General features: G+C 45.8%; 8 non-coding genes and 1 pseudogene across 8 annotated transcripts; all 9 read right to left on the bottom strand.

The window, feature by feature from the left end:
- Nucleotides 1–1,779: 1,779 nt before the first annotated feature.
- Nucleotides 1,780–1,970, bottom strand: LOC130300018 (U2 spliceosomal RNA). Its single transcript, XR_008851036.1, has one exon. It is a non-coding gene; the product is annotated as a U2 spliceosomal RNA (small nuclear RNA).
- Nucleotides 1,971–4,056: 2,086 nt separating this feature from the next.
- LOC130300017 (U2 spliceosomal RNA) lies at nt 4,057–4,247 on the bottom strand. The gene has a single exon (XR_008851035.1). It is a non-coding gene; the product is annotated as a U2 spliceosomal RNA (small nuclear RNA).
- Nucleotides 4,248–6,333: 2,086 nt separating this feature from the next.
- Nucleotides 6,334–6,524, bottom strand: LOC130300015 (U2 spliceosomal RNA). The gene has a single exon (XR_008851033.1). It is a non-coding gene; the product is annotated as a U2 spliceosomal RNA (small nuclear RNA).
- Nucleotides 6,525–8,617: 2,093 nt separating this feature from the next.
- LOC130300105 (U2 spliceosomal RNA) lies at nt 8,618–8,805 on the bottom strand. The gene has a single exon (XR_008851118.1). It is a non-coding gene; the product is annotated as a U2 spliceosomal RNA (small nuclear RNA).
- Nucleotides 8,806–12,449: 3,644 nt separating this feature from the next.
- Nucleotides 12,450–12,640, bottom strand: LOC130300014 (U2 spliceosomal RNA). Its single transcript, XR_008851032.1, has one exon. It is a non-coding gene; the product is annotated as a U2 spliceosomal RNA (small nuclear RNA).
- A 2,093-nt stretch (nt 12,641–14,733) lies between these two features.
- LOC130300088 (U2 spliceosomal RNA) lies at nt 14,734–14,925 on the bottom strand. The gene has a single exon (XR_008851102.1). It is a non-coding gene; the product is annotated as a U2 spliceosomal RNA (small nuclear RNA).
- Nucleotides 14,926–17,012: 2,087 nt separating this feature from the next.
- LOC130300115 (U2 spliceosomal RNA) lies at nt 17,013–17,199 on the bottom strand. Its single transcript, XR_008851127.1, has one exon. It is a non-coding gene; the product is annotated as a U2 spliceosomal RNA (small nuclear RNA).
- A 693-nt stretch (nt 17,200–17,892) lies between these two features.
- Nucleotides 17,893–18,052, bottom strand: LOC130300137 (U2 spliceosomal RNA; annotated as a pseudogene).
- Nucleotides 18,053–20,137: 2,085 nt separating this feature from the next.
- Nucleotides 20,138–20,325, bottom strand: LOC130300104 (U2 spliceosomal RNA). Its single transcript, XR_008851117.1, has one exon. It is a non-coding gene; the product is annotated as a U2 spliceosomal RNA (small nuclear RNA).
- Nucleotides 20,326–21,372: the final 1,047 nt, after the last annotated feature.

Here is a 21,372-nt window from a genome sequence, read left to right as displayed (position 1 = left end):
CACACCTACCTTTGTTGCCTGCAGATGCCTCCTTGGCTGTCCCCAAACGGTATCAAACCAACACCCACGGGAAGCTGTAAGCATAGAGGACATGCCTGCACCCCATTGGACTTACCTGTGTGGGTTAAACCCGGGTTATTTGACAACCTATGGCGGTGATGGTTCTGCTCAGGCAGAGCAGTGCTGATGCTCCTCATAAAGCTGTCGCTGCTGTGAAGGTTCTAGGTGACATCACAAATCCCTATGGTTACATACACAACAAAGCTGGGTTGTTGTTGTTTACACTCTGCAAGGCCTGTGGAAGTGAGTGACATCATAGCACTGTAGTTCTGAGGGTTCTAGATGGATGCAACAATCTCCTGTTGCTTCTATGAAGGCCATAATAGACGACATCACCAAACAGCTCCATAGTCACATACACAGCAAAGGAGAGATGTTGTTTACACCTAGTGATGTCAGTGGTATTGAGTGACATCACAGCACAGTGCTAAGGCTCCTGGGCCTGGACACAGCAGCGGCTGCAATATCTCAACGGAGAATACGTTTATATATATGTGTGTGTGTGCGCGTATATATATATATATATATATATATATATATATATATATTTCTCCGCCGAAATCACTTTTAAACCCATTTCCACCTTTTTTTCCCTTCTCTTCCTCTTACTTTTTTTTCACGTTTTTTTACGTTTTTCTCCTTTTCGCCTCTTTTCTGGGCGTATTATTCTTCTTTTTCTTCTTTTTTTTCGTCTAATGCATACCCCATCAGTGCAGCAATGCTTATTCAATACCGCCAGCAGATGGAGACACTGGGGGATAATTTTCTAAGGATTTATACTGATTTTTCCTGTCTGAATTTGTCGCACAGAAAGTTGCAGGCCAAATATGTGTGACATTTCTGCGACTTTAGCTTCTAGAGCATTTTTACAACATTATACATAGGTGCTGAATACATAAAAAGCGACTGTTCAGCGACAGACAAGTCGCATCGGCTGAAAGTAGGCCAGAATGTCAGTCCATGTTGGAGCAGGTTTAGATACAGTCTAAAGTATAGATCTCAAAGTCTGTGCACAGAATTTAGCAAGGGCCTCGCACCTTCTGATGCATCAGGTAGGTGCACAATAGCATAGCCTAACCCTCTGTACTTTGGTCTATATTGATGCGGGACATAGACAGCCAGCTGATGACCAATCCATTAGTGCAATGGATGGCTGGAAGCATTTGTCTTTGCCTTTGCAATACCACAGAAGCAATGCATGGTCAATGTACAGCAATGACACACCTGTGTGAACAGCCAGGAGACCCCCCCCCCCCATGTTATGTTACATAGTTACATAGTTAGTACGGTCGAAAAAAGACATATGTCCATCAAGTTCAACCAGGGAATTAAGGGGTAGGGGTGTGGCGCGATATTGGGGAAGGGATGAGATTTTATATTTTTTCATAAGCATTAATCTTATTTTGTCAATTAGGAACATTCAGCACCCACCCGCTATCAAGGCAGCTGCCTATCATGTCATGCCCTACCTGCACAGGTGTGCTGGCTACTCAAATGATCCAATTAAGGAGGCCATTTAGTTAGCAGCAGCAGAAGTCCTGTGCCTGGACGCTCCAACAGCGGCCAGACACAAGCAGAAGCAGAAGCAGCAGAAGTAGCAGCAGCACCACCTTTTGTTTTTTGGCTGCAGCAGCAGCAAGGCCCACAGGGCTGGCTAGCTGGCTAGCCAGCAAGCAGGTAGCAATGAAAGTAGGAATCTTTCTTTTTAACCCTGTAAGGGGGTGGTGCACTGTACCCGAAGATACTGCCATATCGGGTCAATGCATAGGGCGACGGAAGCAAGCTTCGAAATCGGCCCCCGTTCTCAAAAATCCATTTAATATATGGTCCCCAGATAGGGGACGTATCAGATATTAAACTGATAAGAACAGATACTACACTTGATCTTAGCCAAAAGGCCGAGAAGCGATAACCGTGAAAGGGGCGGGCCCAACAAGGTGCCCTTCATGGGCACTATCACTGCTTGCTGTCAGGGAGGCTGCCAGACAATTTTCCATGCACACTCTGGGCTGGGGGGCAGTCAACCACCAGTACACACAGCAGAACCTAAACCCATACCATTATTGCTAAGCAGCAAGACAGGGGCCCATTGCACTCCCACGGGGCCTTTTTAAATGCAATCCATAACCCGGATTTGCCAGGAACCCTTCTTACTCCTCCTACTTGCATGTGACACTGGGCTTAGGATCTGCATAGGAAACACACACACAAGCACACACCTACCTTTGTTGCCTGCAGATGCCTCCTTGGCTGTCCCCAAACGGTATCAAACCAACACCCACGGGAAGCTGTAAGCATAGAGGACATGCCTGCACCCCATTGGACTTACCTGTGTGGGTTAAACCCGGGTTATTTGACAACCTATGGCGGTGATGGTTCTGCTCAGGCAGAGCAGTGCTGATGCTCCTCATAAAGCTGTCGCTGCTGTGAAGGTTCTAGGTGACATCACAAATCCCTATGGTTACATACACAACAAAGCTGGGTTGTTGTTGTTTACACTCTGCAAGGCCTGTGGAAGTGAGTGACATCATAGCACTGTAGTTCTGAGGGTTCTAGATGGATGCAACAATCTCCTGTTGCTTCTATGAAGGCCATAATAGACGACATCACCAAACAGCTCCATAGTCACATACACAGCAAAGGAGAGATGTTGTTTACACCTAGTGATGTCAGTGGTATTGAGTGACATCACAGCACAGTGCTAAGGCTCCTGGGCCTGGACACAGCAGCGGCTGCAATATCTCAACGGAGAATACGTTTATATATATGTGTGTGTGTGCGCGTATATATATATATATATATATATATATATATATATATATATATTTCTCCGCCGAAATCACTTTTAAACCCATTTCCACCTTTTTTTCCCTTCTCTTCCTCTTACTTTTTTTTCACATTTTTTTACGTTTTTCTCCTTTTCGCCTCTTTTCTGGGCGTATTATTCTTCTTTTTCTTCTTTTTTTTCGTCTAATGCATACCCCATCAGTGCAGCAATGCTTATTCAATACCGCCAGCAGATGGAGACACTGGGGGATAATTTTCTAAGGATTTATACTGATTTTTCCTGTCTGAATTTGTCGCACAGAAAGTTGCAGGCCAAATATGTGTGACATTTCTGCGACTTTAGCTTCTAGAGCATTTTTACAACATTATACATAGGTGCTGAATACATAAAAAGCGACTGTTCAGCGCCAGACAAGTCGCATCGGCTGAAAGTAGGCCAGAATGTCAGTCCATGTTGGAGCAGGTTTAGATACAGTCTAAAGTATAGATCTCAAAGTCTGTGCACAGAATTTAGCAAGGGCCTCGCACCTTCTGATGCATCAGGTAGGTGCACAATAGCATAGCCTAACCCTCTGTACTTTGGTCTATATTGATGCGGGACATAGACAGCCAGCTGATGACCAATCCATTAGTGCAATGGATGGCTGGAAGCATTTGTCTTTGCCTTTGCAATACCACAGAAGCAATGCATGGTCAATGTACAGCAATGACACACCTGTGTGAACAGCCAGGAGACCCCCCCCCCCATGTTATGTTACATAGTTACATAGTTAGTACGGTCGAAAAAAGACATATGTCCATCAAGTTCAACCAGGGAATTAAGGGGTAGGGGTGTGGCGCGATATTGGGGAAGGGATGAGATTTTATATTTCTTCATAAGCATTAATCTTATTTTGTGAATTAGGAACATTCAGCACCCACCCGCTATCAAGGCAGCTGCCTATCATGTCATGCCCTACCTGCACAGGTGTGCTGGCTACTCAAATGATCCAATTAAGGAGGCCATTTAGTCAGCAGCAGCAGAAGTCCTGTGCCTGGACGCTCCAACAGCGGCCAGACACAAGCAGAAGCAGAAGCAGCAGAAGCAGCAGCAGCACCACCTTTTGTTTTTTGGCTGCAGCAGCAGCAAGGCCCACAGGGCTGGCTAGCTGGCTAGCCAGCAAGCAGGTAGCAATGAAAGTAGGAATCTTTCTTTTTAACCCTGTAAGGGGGTGGTGCACTGTACCCGAAGATACTGCCATATCGGGTCAATGCATAGGGCGACGGAAGCAAGCTTCGAAATCGGCCCCCGTTCTCAAAAATCCATTTAATATATGGTCCCCAGATAGGGGACGTATCAGATATTAAACTGATAAGAACAGATACTACACTTGATCTTAGCCAAAAGGCCGAGAAGCGATAACCGTGAAAGGGGCGGGCCCAACAAGGTGCCCTTCATGGGCACTATCACTGCTTGCTGTCAGGGAGGCTGCCAGACAATTTTCCATGCACACTCTGGGCTGGGGGGCAGTCAACCACCAGTACACACAGCAGAACCTAAACCCATACCATTATTGCTAAGCAGCAAGACAGGGGCCCATTGCACTCCCACGGGGCCTTTTTAAATGCAATCCATAACCCGGATTTGCCAGGAACCCTTCTTACTCCTCCTACTTGCATGTGACACTGGGCTTAGGATCTGCATAGGAAACACACACACAAGCACACACCTACCTTTGTTGCCTGCAGATGCCTCCTTGGCTGTCCCCAAACGGTATCAAACCAACACCCACGGGAAGCTGTAAGCATAGAGGACATGCCTGCACCCCATTGGACTTACCTGTGTGGGTTAAACCCGGGTTATTTGACAACCTATGGCGGTGATGGTTCTGCTCAGGCAGAGCAGTGCTGATGCTCCTCATAAAGCTGTCGCTGCTGTGAAGGTTCTAGGTGACATCACAAATCCCTATGGTTACATACACAACAAAGCTGGGTTGTTGTTGTTTACACTCTGCAAGGCCTGTGGAAGTGAGTGACATCATAGCACTGTAGTTCTGAGGGTTCTAGATGGATGCAACAATCTCCTGTTGCTTCTATGAAGGCCATAATAGACGACATCACCAAACAGCTCCATAGTCACATACACAGCAAAGGAGAGATGTTGTTTACACCTAGTGATGTCAGTGGTATTGAGTGACATCACAGCACAGTGCTAAGGCTCCTGGGCCTGGACACAGCAGCGGCTGCAATATCTCAACGGAGAATACGTTTATATATATGTGTGTGTGTGCGCGTATATATATATATATATATATATATATATATATATATATATATATTTCTCCGCCGAAATCACTTTTAAACCCATTTCCACCTTTTTTTCCCTTCTCTTCCTCTTACTTTTTTTTCACGTTTTTTTACGTTTTTCTCCTTTTCGCCTCTTTTCTGGGCGTATTATTCTTCTTTTTCTTCTTTTTTTCGTCTAATGCATACCCCATCAGTGCAGCAATGCTTATTCAATACCGCCAGCAGATGGAGACACTGGGGGATAATTTTCTAAGGATTTATACTGATTTTTCCTGTCTGAATTTGTCGCACAGAAAGTTGCAGGCCAAATATGTGTGACATTTCTGCGACTTTAGCTTCTAGAGCATTTTTACAACATTATACATAGGTGCTGAATACATAAAAAGCGACTGTTCAGCGACAGACAAGTCGCATCGGCTGAAAGTAGGCCAGAATGTCAGTCCATGTTGGAGCAGGTTTAGATACAGTCTAAAGTATAGATCTCAAAGTCTGTGCACAGAATTTAGCAAGGGCCTCGCACCTTCTGATGCATCAGGTAGGTGCACAATAGCATAGCCTAACCCTCTGTACTTTGGTCTATATTGATGCGGGACATAGACAGCCAGCTGATGACCAATCCATTAGTGCAATGGATGGCTGGAAGCATTTGTCTTTGCCTTTGCAATACCACAGAAGCAATGCATGGTCAATGTACAGCAATGACACACCTGTGTGAACAGCCAGGAGACCCCCCCCCCATGTTATGTTACATAGTTACATAGTTAGTACGGTCGAAAAAAGACATATGTCCATCAAGTTCAACCAGGGAATTAAGGGGTAGGGGTGTGGCGCGATATTGGGGAAGGGATGAGATTTTATATTTCTTCATAAGCATTAATCTTATTTTGTCAATTAGGAACATTCAGCACCCACCCGCTATCAAGGCAGCTGCCTATCATGTCATGCCCTACCTGCACAGGTGTGCTGGCTACTCAAATGATCCAATTAAGGAGGCCATTTAGTCAGCAGCAGCAGAAGTCCTGTGCCTGGACGCTCCAACAGCGGCCAGACACAAGCAGAAGCAGAAGCAGCAGAAGCAGCAGCAGCACCACCTTTTGTTTTTTGGCTGCAGCAGCAGCAAGGCCCACAGGGCTGGCTAGCTGGCTAGCCAGCAAGCAGGTAGCAATGAAAGTAGGAATCTTTCTTTTTAACCCTGTAAGGGGGTGGTGCACTGTACCCGAAGATACTGCCATATCGGGTCAATGCATAGGGCGACGGAAGCAAGCTTCGAAATCGGCCCCCGTTCTCAAAAATCCATTTAATATATGGTCCCCAGATAGGGGACGTATCAGATATTAAACTGATAAGAACAGATACTACACTTGATCTTAGCCAAAAGGCCGAGAAGCGATAACCGTGAAAGGGGCGGGCCCAACAAGGTGCCCTTCATGGGCACTATCACTGCTTGCTGTCAGGGAGGCTGCCAGACAATTTTCCATGCACACTCTGGGCTGGGGGGCAGTCAACCACCAGTACACACAGCAGAACCTAAACCCATACCATTATTGCTAAGCAGCAAGACAGGGGCCCATTGCACTCCCACGGGGCCTTTTTAAATGCAATCCATAACCCGGATTTGCCAGGAACCCTTCTTACTCCTCCTACTTGCATGTGACACTGGGCTTAGGATCTGCATAGGAAACACACACACAAGCACACACCTACCTTTGTTGCCTGCAGATGCCTCCTTGGCTGTCCCCAAACGGTATCAAACCAACACCCACGGAAAGCTGTAAGCATAGAGGACATGCCTGCACCCCATTGGACTTACCTGTGTGGGTTAAACCCGGGTTATTTGACAACCTATGGCGGTGATGGTTCTGCTCAGGCAGAGCAGTGCTGATGCTCCTCATAAAGCTGTCGCTGCTGTGAAGGTTCTAGGTGACATCACAAATCCCTATGGTTACATACACAACAAAGCTGGGTTGTTGTTGTTTACACTCTGCAAGGCCTGTGGAAGTGAGTGACATCATAGCACTGTAGTTCTGAGGGTTCTAGATGGATGCAACAATCTCCTGTTGCTTCTATGAAGGCCATAATAGACGACATCACCAAACAGCTCCATAGTCACATACACAGCAAAGGAGAGATGTTGTTTACACCTAGTGATGTCAGTGGTATTGAGTGACATCACAGCACAGTGCTAAGGCTCCTGGGCCTGGACACAGCAGCGGCTGCAATATCTCAACGGAGAATACGTTTATATATATGTGTGTGTGTGCGCGTATATATATATATATATATATATATATATATATATATATATATTTCTCTCCGCCGAAATCACTTTTAAACCCATTTCCACCTTTTTTTCCCTTCTCTTCCTCTTACTTTTTTTTCACGTTTTTTTACGTTTTTCTCCTTTTCGCCTCTTTTCTGGGCGTATTATTCTTCTTTTTCTTCTTTTTTTTCGTCTAATGCATACCCCATCAGTGCAGCAATGCTTATTCAATACCGCCAGCAGATGGAGACACTGGGGGATAATTTTCTAAGGATTTATACTGATTTTTCCTGTCTGAATTTGTCGCACAGAAAGTTGCAGGCCAAATATGTGTGACATTTCTGCGACTTTAGCTTCTAGAGCATTTTTACAACATTATACATAGGTGCTGAATACATAAAAAGCGACTGTTCAGCGACAGACAAGTCGCATCGGCTGAAAGTAGGCCAGAATGTCAGTCCATGTTGGAGCAGGTTTAGATACAGTCTAAAGTATAGATCTCAAAGTCTGTGCACACACAGAATTTAGCAAGGGCCTCGCACCTTCTGATGCATCAGGTAGGTGCACAATAGCATAGCCTAACCCTCTGTACTTTGGTCTATATTGATGCGGGACATAGACAGCCAGCTGATGACCAATCCATTAGTGCAATGGATGGCTGGAAGCATTTGTCTTTGCCTTTGCAATACCACAGAAGCAATGCATGGTCAATGTACAGCAATGACACACCTGTGTGAACAGCCAGGAGACCCCCCCCCCCCATGTTATGTTACATAGTTACATAGTTAGTACGGTCGAAAAAAGACATATGTCCATCAAGTTCAACCAGGGAATTAAGGGGTAGGGGTGTGGCGCGATATTGGGGAAGGGATGAGATTTTATATTTCTTCATAAGCATTAATCTTATTTTGTCAATTAGGAACATTCAGCACCCACCCGCTATCAAGGCAGCTGCCTATCATGTCATGCCCTACCTGCACAGGTGTGCTGGCTACTCAAATGATCCAATTAAGGAGGCCATTTAGTCAGCAGCAGCAGAAGTCCTGTGCCTGGACGCTCCAACAGCGGCCAGACACAAGCAGAAGCAGAAGCAGCAGAAGCAGCAGCAGCACCACCTTTTGTTTTTTGGCTGCAGCAGCAGCAAGGCCCACAGGGCTGGCTAGCTGGCTAGCCAGCAAGCAGGTAGCAATGAAAGTAGGAATCTTTCTTTTTAACCCTGTAAGGGGGTGGTGCACTGTACCCGAAGATACTGCCATATCGGGTCAATGCATAGGGCGACGGAAGCAAGCTTCGAAATCGGCCCCCGTTCTCAAAAATCCATTTAATATATGGTCCCCAGATAGGGGACGTATCAGATATTAAACTGATAAGAACAGATTTTTTAAGTTAGCCCTCAGAACTCACTCAGAGTTCCAAGATCTTATTTGGAACTCAATTTTGTGTTCATCATCAGGTAACATGTTTTTATTTCTTTTCTTAAACACTAATGAAACAAAATAGAACATTTAAAAACAAAATAAGAAACAACATAAAATAGCAAAACCAAACATTACTTTCTAATTAAGCAAAACCAAATTAGAAGGTCATCCCCTTCCTCCATGCAAACACCATTAGAAAGTCTATCAGTCCTCGACTGATATTGCCATTTGCTATATCTTTCTTAACTTGAGACGCTAACCAGCCTGGAATTTTATACGTTTCAACAAAACGGTTCATGTCTGCCTTGAAAGAAAAATAGACTTTATCCCGAGCTTCTTCCTCCCGGTTCTTCAAGCCTATCTTTAGATCCATCATATCTTTGTCAAACGTTTTTCTTTCTGCTTCCGACAAATTTTCCAACAAACCACCAAGCACACCAAAATACTGCACTGGCACATACACTTCCTCCTCTCTCTTCTTCTTCTGCTCTGTAGGTCTTCTAGTTGGAACCTGCTCCACTTCTGGTTCTTTCACTTCAGCTGGTTCCTCTCTGCTTCTTTTTACAGCTTCCTTTTTCTCTGAATTTTTCTCAGACTTTTTCTTAGGACACGAGCCAAGCAGATGGCCCTCCTCACCACACAGATGGCATTTCCTTTTCTTTTGACAATTTTCCACGTCGTGACCCTCCTCTTGACACTTGAAACACCACAAAAACGTGCAATCCTCCTTTCTGTGACCGTACTGTTTACATTTGCGGCAAAAATCTTGCATGCCAGAAAAATACAGATCCCCGTTCACAGAACCAATTTTAAACCGTCCTGGGGGGATCACTAACTTGCCATCTGCCATTTTAAATTTCACATGGAACCTCCACTTGGTGGTCCATAGTCCATATTGATTAAATACCTTGCCTTTAGGCAGAACACTGTCACAGAATCGAGACAAAAAGGTAACGATATCCTCCTCCGAAGTATATGGGCTATACATCCTTATAGTCACCAATCGTTCTCTACGTGGGAAATGTGGAACTATCTCCACCCCTTCCAAAACCGGACATACCTTCTTTTGCTGCAATATGTTCCAAAATGACTCATAGTCCTCTTCAGAAGCCAGCACCACGTCGTAGTATCCACTTCTGGGAAACTCAAGCATGGATAGGATTTGCTCCCTCTTGACTTCCAGCAACTTAAACAGCACTTCTTCCACGACAAAGACAAGGCCTCTTTCCTTCTTCCGGACATCGAGCAGGGAAATACGAACTCCATTCCGAAGTCTCGCAAAAGGCGGCACGCCTTCCGAAGAAAAACCGCAATCTTCCTCCATGTCCATGATGTCCAGACACCTCCCCCACCGAAGTAGGTAGGTGGGGATCGCCTCCCGTTGTCTGGGGACTAAGCCGGCTCCCTGATAGCAGCAGGGGGGTGAAGTCCCTCCGTTAAGAAGGACGATCCCCCCAGGCAAAGGAGCCGGGTACCCCAGACACCCTCTGGCCAGACCAAGTGAGCAGAACTACACTTGATCTTAGCCAAAAGGCCGAGAAGCGATAACCGTGAAAGGGGCGGGCCCAACAAGGTGCCCTTCATGGGCACTATCACTGCTTGCTGTCAGGGAGGCTGCCAGACAATTTTCCATGCACACTCTGGGCTGGGGGGCAGTCAACCACCAGTACACACAGCAGAACCTAAACCCATACCATTATTGCTAAGCAGCAAGACAGGGGCCCATTGCACTCCCACGGGGCCTTTTTAAATGCAATCCATAACCCGGATTTGCCAGGAACCCTTCTTACTCCTCCTACTTGCATGTGACACTGGGCTTAGGATCTGCATAGGAAACACACACACAAGCACACACCTACCTTTGTTGCCTGCAGATGCCTCCTTGGCTGTCCCCAAACGGTATCAAACCAACACCCACGGGAAGCTGTAAGCATAGAGGACATGCCTGCACCCCATTGGACTTACCTGTGTGGGTTAAACCCGGGTTATGTGACAACCTATGGCGGTGATGGTTCTGCTCAGGCAGAGCAGTGCTGATGCTCCTCATAAAGCTGTCGCTGCTGTGAAGGTTCTAGGTGACATCACAAATCCCTATGGTTACATACACAACAAAGCTGGGTTGTTGTTGTTTACACTCTGCAAGGCCTGTGGAAGTGAGTGACATCATAGCACTGTAGTTCTGAGGGTTCTAGATGGATGCAACAATCTCCTGTTGCTTCTATGAAGGCCATAATAGACGACATCACCAAACAGCTCCATAGTCACATACACAGCAAAGGAGAGATGTTGTTTACACCTAGTGATGTCAGTGGTATTGAGTGACATCACAGCACAGTGCTAAGGCTCCTGGGCCTGGACACAGCAGCGGCTGCAATATCTCAACGGAGAATACGTTTATATATATGTGTGTGTGTGCGCGTATATATATATATATATATATATATATATATATATATATATATATTTCTCCGCCGAAATCACTTTTAAACCCATTTCCACCTTTTTTTCCCTTCTCTTCCTCTTACTTTTTTTTCACGTTTTTTTACGTTTTTCTCCTTTTCGCCTCTTTTCTGGGCGTATTATTCTTCTTTTTCTTCTTTTTTTTCGTCTAATGCATACCCCATCAGTGCAGCAATGCTTATTCAATACCGCCAGCAGATGGAGACACTGGGGGATAATTTTCTAAGGATTTATACTGATTTTTCCTGTCTGAATTTGTCGCACAGAAAGTTGCAGGCCAAATATGTGTGACATTTCTGCGACTTTAGCTTCTAGAGCATTTTTACAACATTATACATAGGTGCTGAATACATAAAAAGCGACTGTTCAGCGACAGACAAGTCGCATCGGCTGAAAGTAGGCCAGAATGTCAGTCCATGTTGGAGCAGGTTTAGATACAGTCTAAAGTATAGATCTCAAAGTCTGTGCACAGAATTTAGCAAGGGCCTCGCACCTTCTGATGCATCAGGTAGGTGCACAATAGCATAGCCTAACCCTCTGTACTTTGGTCTATATTGATGCGGGACATAGACAGCCAGCTGATGACCAATCCATTAGTGCAATGGATGGCTGGAAGCATTTGTCTTTGCCTTTGCAATACCACAGAAGCAATGCATGGTCAATGTACAGCAATGACACACCTGTGTGAACAGCCAGGAGACCCCCCCCCCCCCCCATGTTATGTTACATAGTTACATAGTTAGTACGGTCGAAAAAAGACATATGTCCATCAAGTTCAACCAGGGAATTAAGGGGTAGGGGTGTGGCGCGATATTGGGGAAGGGATGAGATTTTATATTTCTTCATAAGCATTAATCTTATTTTGTCAATTAGGAACATTCAGCACCCACCCGCTATCAAGGCAGCTGCCTATCATGTCATGCCCTACCTGCACAGGTGTGCTGGCTACTCAAATGATCCAATTAAGGAGGCCATTTAGTCAGCAGCAGCAGAAGTCCTGTGCCTGGACGCTCCAACAGCGGCCAGACACAAGCAGAAGCAGAAGCAGCAGAAGCAGCAGCAGCACCACCTTTTGTTTTTTGGCTGCAGCAGCAGCAAGGCCCACAGGGCTGGCTAGCTGGCTAGCCAGCAAGCAGGTAGCAATGAAAGTAGGAATCTTTCTTTTTAACCCTGTAAGGGGGTGGTGCACTGTACCCGAAGATACTGCCATATCGGGTCAATGCATAGGGCGACGGAAGCAAGCTTCGAAATCGGCCCCCGTTCTCAAAAATCCATTTAATATATGGTCCCCAGATAGGGGACGTATCAGATATTAAACTGATAAGAACAGATACTACACTTGATCTTAGCCAAAAGGCCGAGAAGCGATAACCGTGAAAGGGGTGGGCCCAACAAGGTGCCCTTCATGGGCACTATCACTGCTTGCTGTCAGGGAGGCTGCCAGACAATTTTCCATGCACACTCTGGGCTGGGGGGCAGTCAACCACCAGTACACACAGCAGAACCTAAACCCATACCATTATTGCTAAGCAGCAAGACAGGGGCCCATTGCACTCCCACGGGGCCTTTTTAAATGCAATCCATAACCCGGATTTGCCAGGAACCCTTCTTACTCCTCCTACTTGCATGTGACACTGGGCTTAGGATCTGCATAGGAAACACACACACAAGCACACACCTACCTTTGTTGCCTGCAGATGCCTCCTTGGCTGTCCCCAAACGGTATCAAACCAACACCCACGGGAAGCTGTAAGCATAGAGGACATGCCTGCACCCCATTGGACTTACCTGTGTGGGTTAAACCCGGGTTATTTGACAACCTATGGCGGTGATGGTTCTGCTCAGGCAGAGCAGTGCTGATGCTCCTCATAAAGCTGTCGCTGCTGTGAAGGTTCTAGGTGACATCACAAATCCCTATGGTTACATACACAACAAAGCTGGGTTGTTGTTGTTTACACTCTGCAAGGCCTGTGGAAGTGAGTGACATCATAGCACTGTAGTTCTGAGGGTTCTAGATGGATGCAACAATCTCCTGTTGCTTCTATGAAGGCCATAATAGACGACATCACCAAACAGCTCCATAGTCACATACACAGCAAAGGAGAGATGTTGTTTACACCTAGTGATGTCAGTGGTATTGAGTGACATCACAGCACAGTGCTAAGGCTCCTGGGCCTGGACACAGCAGCGGCTGCAATATCTCAACGGAGAATACGTTTATATATATGTGTGTGTGTGCGCGTATATATATATATATATATATATATATATATATATATATATATATTTCTCCGCCGAAATCACTTTTAAACCCATTTCCACCTTTTTTTCCCTTCTCTTCCTCTTACTTTTTTTTCACGTTTTTTTACGTTTTTCTCCTTTTCGCCTCTTTTCTGGGCGTATTATTCTTCTTTTTCTTCTTTTTTTTCGTCTAATGCATACCCCATCAGTGCAGCAATGCTTATTCAATACCGCCAGCAGATGGAGACACTGGGGGATAATTTTCTAAGGATTTATACTGATTTTTCCTGTCTGAATTTGTCGCACAGAAAGTTGCAGGCCAAATATGTGTGACATTTCTGCGACTTTAGCTTCTAGAGCATTTTTACAACATTATACATAGGTGCTGAATACATAAAAAGCGACTGTTCAGCGACAGACAAGTCGCATCGGCTGAAAGTAGGCCAGAATGTCAGTCCATGTTGGAGCAGGTTTAGATACAGTCTAAAGTATAGATCTCAAAGTCTGTGCACAGAATTTAGCAAGGGCCTCGCACCTTCTGATGCATCAGGTAGGTGCACAATAGCATAGCCTAACCCTCTGTACTTTGGTCTATATTGATGCGGGACATAGACAGCCAGCTGATGACCAATCCATTAGTGCAATGGATGGCTGGAAGCATTTGTCTTTGCCTTTGCAATACCACAGAAGCAATGCATGGTCAATGTACAGCAATGACACACCTGTGTGAACAGCCAGGAGACCCCCCCCCCCCCCCCATGTTATGTTACATAGTTACATAGTTAGTACGGTCGAAAAAAGACATATGTCCATCAAGTTCAACCAGGGAATTAAGGGGTAGGGGTGTGGCGCGATATTGGGGAAGGGATGAGATTTTATATTTCTTCATAAGCATTAATCTTATTTTGTCAATTAGGAACATTCAGCACCCACCCGCTATCAAGGCAGCTGCCTATCATGTCATGCCCTACCTGCACAGGTGTGCTGGCTACTCAAATGATCCAATTAAGGAGGCCATTTAGTCAGCAGCAGCAGAAGTCCTGTGCCTGGACGCTCCAACAGCGGCCAGACACAAGCAGAAGCAGAAGCAGCAGAAGCAGCAGCAGCACCACCTTTTGTTTTTTGGCTGCAGCAGCAGCAAGGCCCACAGGGCTGGCTAGCTGGCTAGCCAGCAAGCAGGTAGCAATGAAAGTAGGAATCTTTCTTTTTAACCCTGTAAGGGGGTGGTGCACTGTACCCGAAGATACTGCCATATCGGGTCAATGCATAGGGCGACGGAAGCAAGCTTTCGAAATCGGCCCCCGTTCTCAAAAATCCATTTAATATATGGTCCCCAGATAGGGGACGTATCAGATATTAAACTGATAAGAACAGATACTACACTTGATCTTAGCCAAAAGGCCGAGAAGCGATAACCGTGAAAGGGGCGGGCCCAACAAGGTGCCCTTCATGGGCACTATCACTGCTTGCTGTCAGGGAGGCTGCCAGACAATTTTCCATGCACACTCTGGGCTGGGGGGCAGTCAACCACCAGTACACACAGCAGAACCTAAACCCATACCATTATTGCTAAGCAGCAAGACAGGGGCCCATTGCACTCCCACGGGGCCTTTTTAAATGCAATCCATAACCCGGATTTGCCAGGAACCCTTCTTACTCCTCCTACTTGCATGTGACACTGGGCTTAGGATCTGCATAGGAAACACACACACAAGCACACACCTACCTTTGTTGCCTGCAGATGCCTCCTTGGCTGTCCCCAAACGGTATCAAACCAACACCCACGGGAAGCTGTAAGCATAGAGGACATGCCTGCACCCCATTGGACTTACCTGTGTGGGTTAAACCCGGGTTATTTGACAACCTATGGCGGTGATGGTTCTGCTCAGGCAGAGCAGTGCTGATGCTCCTCATAAAGCTGTCGCTGCTGTGAAGGTTCTAGGTGACATCACAAATCCCTATGGTTACATACACAACAAAGCTGGGTTGTTGTTGTTTACACTCTGCAAGGCCTGTGGAAGTGAGTGACATCATAGCACTGTAGTTCTGAGGGTTCTAGATGGATGCAACAATCTCCTGTTGCTTCTATGAAGGCCATAATAGACGACATCACCAAACAGCTCCATAGTCACATACACAGCAAAGGAGAGATGTTGTTTACACCTAGTGATGTCAGTGGTATTGAGTGACATCACAGCACAGTGCTAAGGCTCCTGGGCCTGGACACAGCAGCGGCTGCAATATCTCAACGGAGAATACGTTTATATATATGTGTGTGTGTGCGCGTATATATATATATATATATATATATATATATATATATTTCTCCGCCGAAATCACTTTTAAACCCATTTCCACCTTTTTTTCCCTTCTCTTCCTCTTACTTTTTTTTCACGTTTTTTTACGTTTTTCTCCTTTTCGCCTCTTTTCTGGGCGTATTATTCTTCTTTTTCTTCTTTTTTTTCGTCTAATGCATACCCCATCAGTGCAGCAATGCTTATTCAATACCGCCAGCAGATGGAGACACTGGGGGATAATTTTCTAAGGATTTATACTGATTTTTCCTGTCTGAATTTGTCGCACAGAAAGTTGCAGGCCAAATATGTGTGACATTTCTGCGACTTTAGCTTCTAGAGCATTTTTACAACATTATACATAGGTGCTGAATACATAAAAAGCGACTGTTCAGCGACAGACAAGTCGCATCGGCTGAAAGTAGGCCAGAATGTCAGTCCATGTTGGAGCAGGTTTAGATACAGTCTAAAGTATAGATCTCAAAGTCTGTGCACAGAATTTAGCAAGGGCCTCGCACCTTCTGATGCATCAGGTAGGTGCACAATAGCATAGCCTAACCCTCTGTACTTTGGTCTATATTGATGCGGGACATAGACAGCCAGCTGATGACCAATCCATTAGTGCAATGGATGGCTGGAAGCATTTGTCTTTGCCTTTGCAATACCACAGAAGCAATGCATGGTCAATGTACAGCAATGACACACCTGTGTGAACAGCCAGGAGACCCCCCCCCCCCCCCCCCATGTTATGTTACATAGTTACATAGTTAGTACGGTCGAAAAAAGACATATGTCCATCAAGTTCAACCAGGGAATTAAGGGGTAGGGGTGTGGCGCGATATTGGGGAAGGGATGAGATTTTATATTTCTTCATAAGCATTAATCTTATTTTGTCAATTAGGAACATTCAGCACCCACCCGCTATCAAGGCAGCTGCCTATCATGTCATGCCCTACCTGCACAGGTGTGCTGGCTACTCAAATGATCCAATTAAGGAGGCCATTTAGTCAGCAGCAGCAGAAGTCCTGTGCCTGGACGCTCCAACAGCGGCCAGACACAAGCAGAAGCAGAAGCAGCAGAAGCAGCAGCAGCACCACCTTTTGTTTTTTGGCTGCAGCAGCAGCAAGGCCCACAGGGCTGGCTAGCTGGCTAGCCAGCAAGCAGGTAGCAATGAAAGTAGGAATCTTTCTTTTTAACCCTGTAAGGGGGTGGTGCACTGTACCCGAAGATACTGCCATATCGGGTCAATGCATAGGGCGACGGAAGCAAGCTTCGAAATCGGCCCCCGTTCTCAAAAATCCATTTAATATATGGTCCCCAGATAGGGGACGTATCAGATATTAAACTGATAAGAACAGATTTTTTTTTTTTTTTTTTTTTATCTAAAGCCGAGGAACGTGCTTTCGATTCACCCAAAGTGCAAGAAAAAGTGCAAACGTGTTACACTAAAAAAACGTGCACAAAGGATGCGGTCTATCGCAAGCCCTTCTCCGATAGGAGAGAGGCCCCCCAACAAACCTTACCCTTCGCCTCCGGACCAAAAGGTACCTGCGAGGTTCCAGGTTCAATGTCCCTTTTCGCCGAAGCTACTAGGGGACCACAAATGCTCCCGGCATCCCCCTTGGCGTTAGCCAAGGTATCTGCCCGCAGAGCCGATTACGGTAGGTACCCTGCCAAAGCAGGAGTACCCGGGGTGTTTGCAGGGAGGTGCGGAACCTAATGGCCACACACACCTCCCCTAGACCGCCAGGAGGGACACCCAGAAGGGCTACCGCATCCTGACCAATCCTGTGAACACACAACACGCAAAAAGTGACACAGTGAGACAAAAAAGAAATAAATAAGTGAATGTGTGCAGATATACTGCCCGGACATCCGGCCGGATCTATAAAAATTTCTCTGATCCTAGCCAGAAGGCCGGGAATCAAGAGGTGAGTGCCACAAGGTGAAGAGATTATGGTGCCCGTGCTTCAACTCAGTGAGTCTATCCTCCCAGTGAGTTTCGGCACCTCGGGGTCACCACTCCCCGAGGCACAAAAGTACCTCGGCTCTAGACCCTCTCAGCCTCATGGCGAGACCCGGAGGGAACAGGTCACATCGGGGCAGCCGTCGAGCTGATTCCTCAGAACCAGCCCCGGAAAGCCCTGGTACACCTGCATCCTCCATGCAGCACCCATCCCCACCAGCATGAAAACTGATAAGAACAGATACTACACTTGATCTTAGCCAAAAGGCCGAGAAGCGATAACCGTGAAAGGGGCGGGCCCAACAAGGTGCCCTTCATGGGCACTATCACTGCTTGCTGTCAGGGAGGCTGCCAGACAATTTTCCATGCACACTCTGGGCTGGGGGGCAGTCAACCACCAGTACACACAGCAGAACCTAAACCCATACCATTATTGCTAAGCAGCAAGACAGGGGCCCATTGCACTCCCACGGGGCCTTTTTAAATGCAATCCATAACCCGGATTTGCCAGGAACCCTTCTTACTCCTCCTACTTGCATGTGACACTGGGCTTAGGATCTGCATAGGAAACACACACACAAGCACACACCTACCTTTGTTGCCTGCAGATGCCTCCTTGGCTGTCCCCAAACGGTATCAAACCAACACCCACGGGAAGCTGTAAGCATAGAGGACATGCCTGCACCCCATTGGACTTACCTGTGTGGGTTAAACCCGGGTTATTTGACAACCTATGGCGGTGATGGTTCTGCTCAGGCAGAGCAGTGCTGATGCTCCTCATAAAGCTGTCGCTGCTGTGAAGGTTCTAGGTGACATCACAAATCCCTATGGTTACATACACAACAAAGCTGGGTTGTTGTTGTTTACACTCTGCAAGGCCTGTGGAAGTGAGTGACATCATAGCACTGTAGTTCTGAGGGTTCTAGATGGATGCAACAATCTCCTGTTGCTTCTATGAAGGCCATAATAGACGACATCACCAAACAGCTCCATAGTCACATACACAGCAAAGGAGAGATGTTGTTTACACCTAGTGATGTCAGTGGTATTGAGTGACATCACAGCACAGTGCTAAGGCTCCTGGGCCTGGACACAGCAGCGGCTGCAATATCTCAACGGAGAATACGTTTATATATATGTGTGTGTGTGCGCGTATATATATATATATATATATATATATATATATATATATATTTCTCCGCCGAAATCACTTTTAAACCCATTTCCACCTTTTTTTCCCTTCTCTTCCTCTTACTTTTTTTTCACGTTTTTTTACGTTTTTCTCCTTTTCGCCTCTTTTCTGGGCGTATTATTCTTCTTTTTCTTCTTTTTTTTCGTCTAATGCATACCCCATCAGTGCAGCAATGCTTATTCAATACCGCCAGCAGATGGAGACACTGGGGGATAATTTTCTAAGGATTTATACTGATTTTTCCTGTCTGAATTTGTCGCACAGAAAGTTGCAGGCCAAATATGTGTGACATTTCTGCGACTTTAGCTTCTAGAGCATTTTTACAACATTATACATAGGTGCTGAATACATAAAAAGCGACTGTTCAGCGACAGACAAGTCGCATCGGCTGAAAGTAGGCCAGAATGTCAGTCCATGTTGGAGCAGGTTTAGATACAGTCTAAAGTATAGATCTCAAAGTCTGTGCACAGAATTTAGCAAGGGCCTCGCACCTTCTGATGCATCAGGTAGGTGCACAATAGCATAGCCTAACCCTCTGTACTTTGGTCTATATTGATGCGGGACATAGACAGCCAGCTGATGACCAATCCATTAGTGCAATGGATGGCTGGAAGCATTTGTCTTTGCCTTTGCAATACCACAGAAGCAATGCATGGTCAATGTACAGCAATGACACACCTGTGTGAACAGCCAGGAGACCCCCCCCCCCCATGTTATGTTACATAGTTACATAGTTAGTACGGTCGAAAAAAGACATATGTCCATCAAGTTCAACCAGGGAATTAAGGGGTAGGGGTGTGGCGCGATATTGGGGAAGGGATGAGATTTTATATTTCTTCATAAGCATTAATCTTATTTTGTCAATTAGGAACATTCAGCACCCACCCGCTATCAAGGCAGCTGCCTATCATGTCATGCCCTACCTGCACAGGTGTGCTGGCTACTCAAATGATCCAATTAAGGAGGCCATTTAGTCAGCAGCAGCAGAAGTCCTGTGCCTGGACGCTCCAACAGCGGCCAGACACAAGCAGAAGCAGAAGCAGCAGAAGCAGCAGCAGCACCACCTTTTGTTTTTTGGCTGCAGCAGCAGCAAGGCCCACAGGGCTGGCTAGCTGGCTAGCCAGCAAGCAGGTAGCAATGAAAGTAGGAATCTTTCTTTTTAACCCTGTAAGGGGGTGGTGCACTGTACCCGAAGATACTGCCATATCGGGTCAATGCATAGGGCGACGGAAGCAAGCTTCGAAATCGGCCCCCGTTCTCAAAAATCCATTTAATATATGGTCCCCAGATAGGGGACGTATCAGATATTAAACTGATAAGAACAGATTTTTTAAGTTAGCCCTCAGAACTCACTCAGAGTTCCAAGATCTTATTTGGAACTCAATTTTGTGTTCATCATCAGGTAACATGTTTTTATTTCTTTTCTTAAACACTAATGAAACAAAATAGAACATTTAAAAACAAAATAAGAAACAACATAAAATAGCAAAACCAAACATTACTTTCTAATTAAGCAAAACCAAATTAGAAGGTCATCCCCTTCCTCCATGCAAACACCATTAGAAAGTCTATCAGTCCTCGACTGATATTGCCATTTGCTATATCTTTCTTAACTTGAGACGCTAACCAGCCTGGAATTTTATACGTTTCAACAAAACGGTTCATGTCTGCCTTGAAAGAAAAATAGACTTTATCCCGAGCTTCTTCCTCCCGGTTCTTCAAGCCTATCTTTAGATCCATCATATCTTTGTCAAACGTTTTTCTTTCTGCTTCCGACAAATTTTCCAACAAACCACCAAGCACACCAAAATACTGCACTGGCACATACACTTCCTCCTCTCTCTTCTTCTTCTGCTCTGTAGGTCTTCTAGTTGGAACCTGCTCCACTTCTGGTTCTTTCACTTCAGCTGGTTCCTCTCTGCTTCTTTTTACAGCTTCCTTTTTCTCTGAATTTTTCTCAGACTTTTTCTTAGGACACGAGCCAAGCAGATGGCCCTCCTCACCACACAGATGGCATTTCCTTTTCTTTTGACAATTTTCCACGTCGTGACCCTCCTCTTGACACTTGAAACACCACAAAAACGTGCAATCCTCCTTTCTGTGACCGTACTGTTTACATTTGCGGCAAAAATCTTGCATGCCAGAAAAATACAGATCCCCGTTCACAGAACCAATTTTAAACCGTCCTGGGGGGATCACTAACTTGCCATCTGCCATTTTAAATTTCACATGGAACCTCCACTTGGTGGTCCATAGTCCATATTGATTAAATACCTTGCCTTTAGGCAGAACACTGTCACAGAATCGAGACAAAAAGGTAACGATATCCTCCTCCGAAGTATATGGGCTATACATCCTTATAGTCACCAATCGTTCTCTACGTGGGAAATGTGGAACTATCTCCACCC

Source organism: Hyla sarda, unplaced genomic scaffold (genome assembly GCF_029499605.1).
Source record: "Hyla sarda isolate aHylSar1 unplaced genomic scaffold, aHylSar1.hap1 scaffold_107, whole genome shotgun sequence".
NCBI classification, from domain to species: Eukaryota; Metazoa; Chordata; class Amphibia; order Anura; family Hylidae; genus Hyla; species Hyla sarda.
The sequence above is the reverse complement of the archived record's forward strand: the minus strand, read 5'-3'. Positions and strand labels throughout refer to the sequence as shown.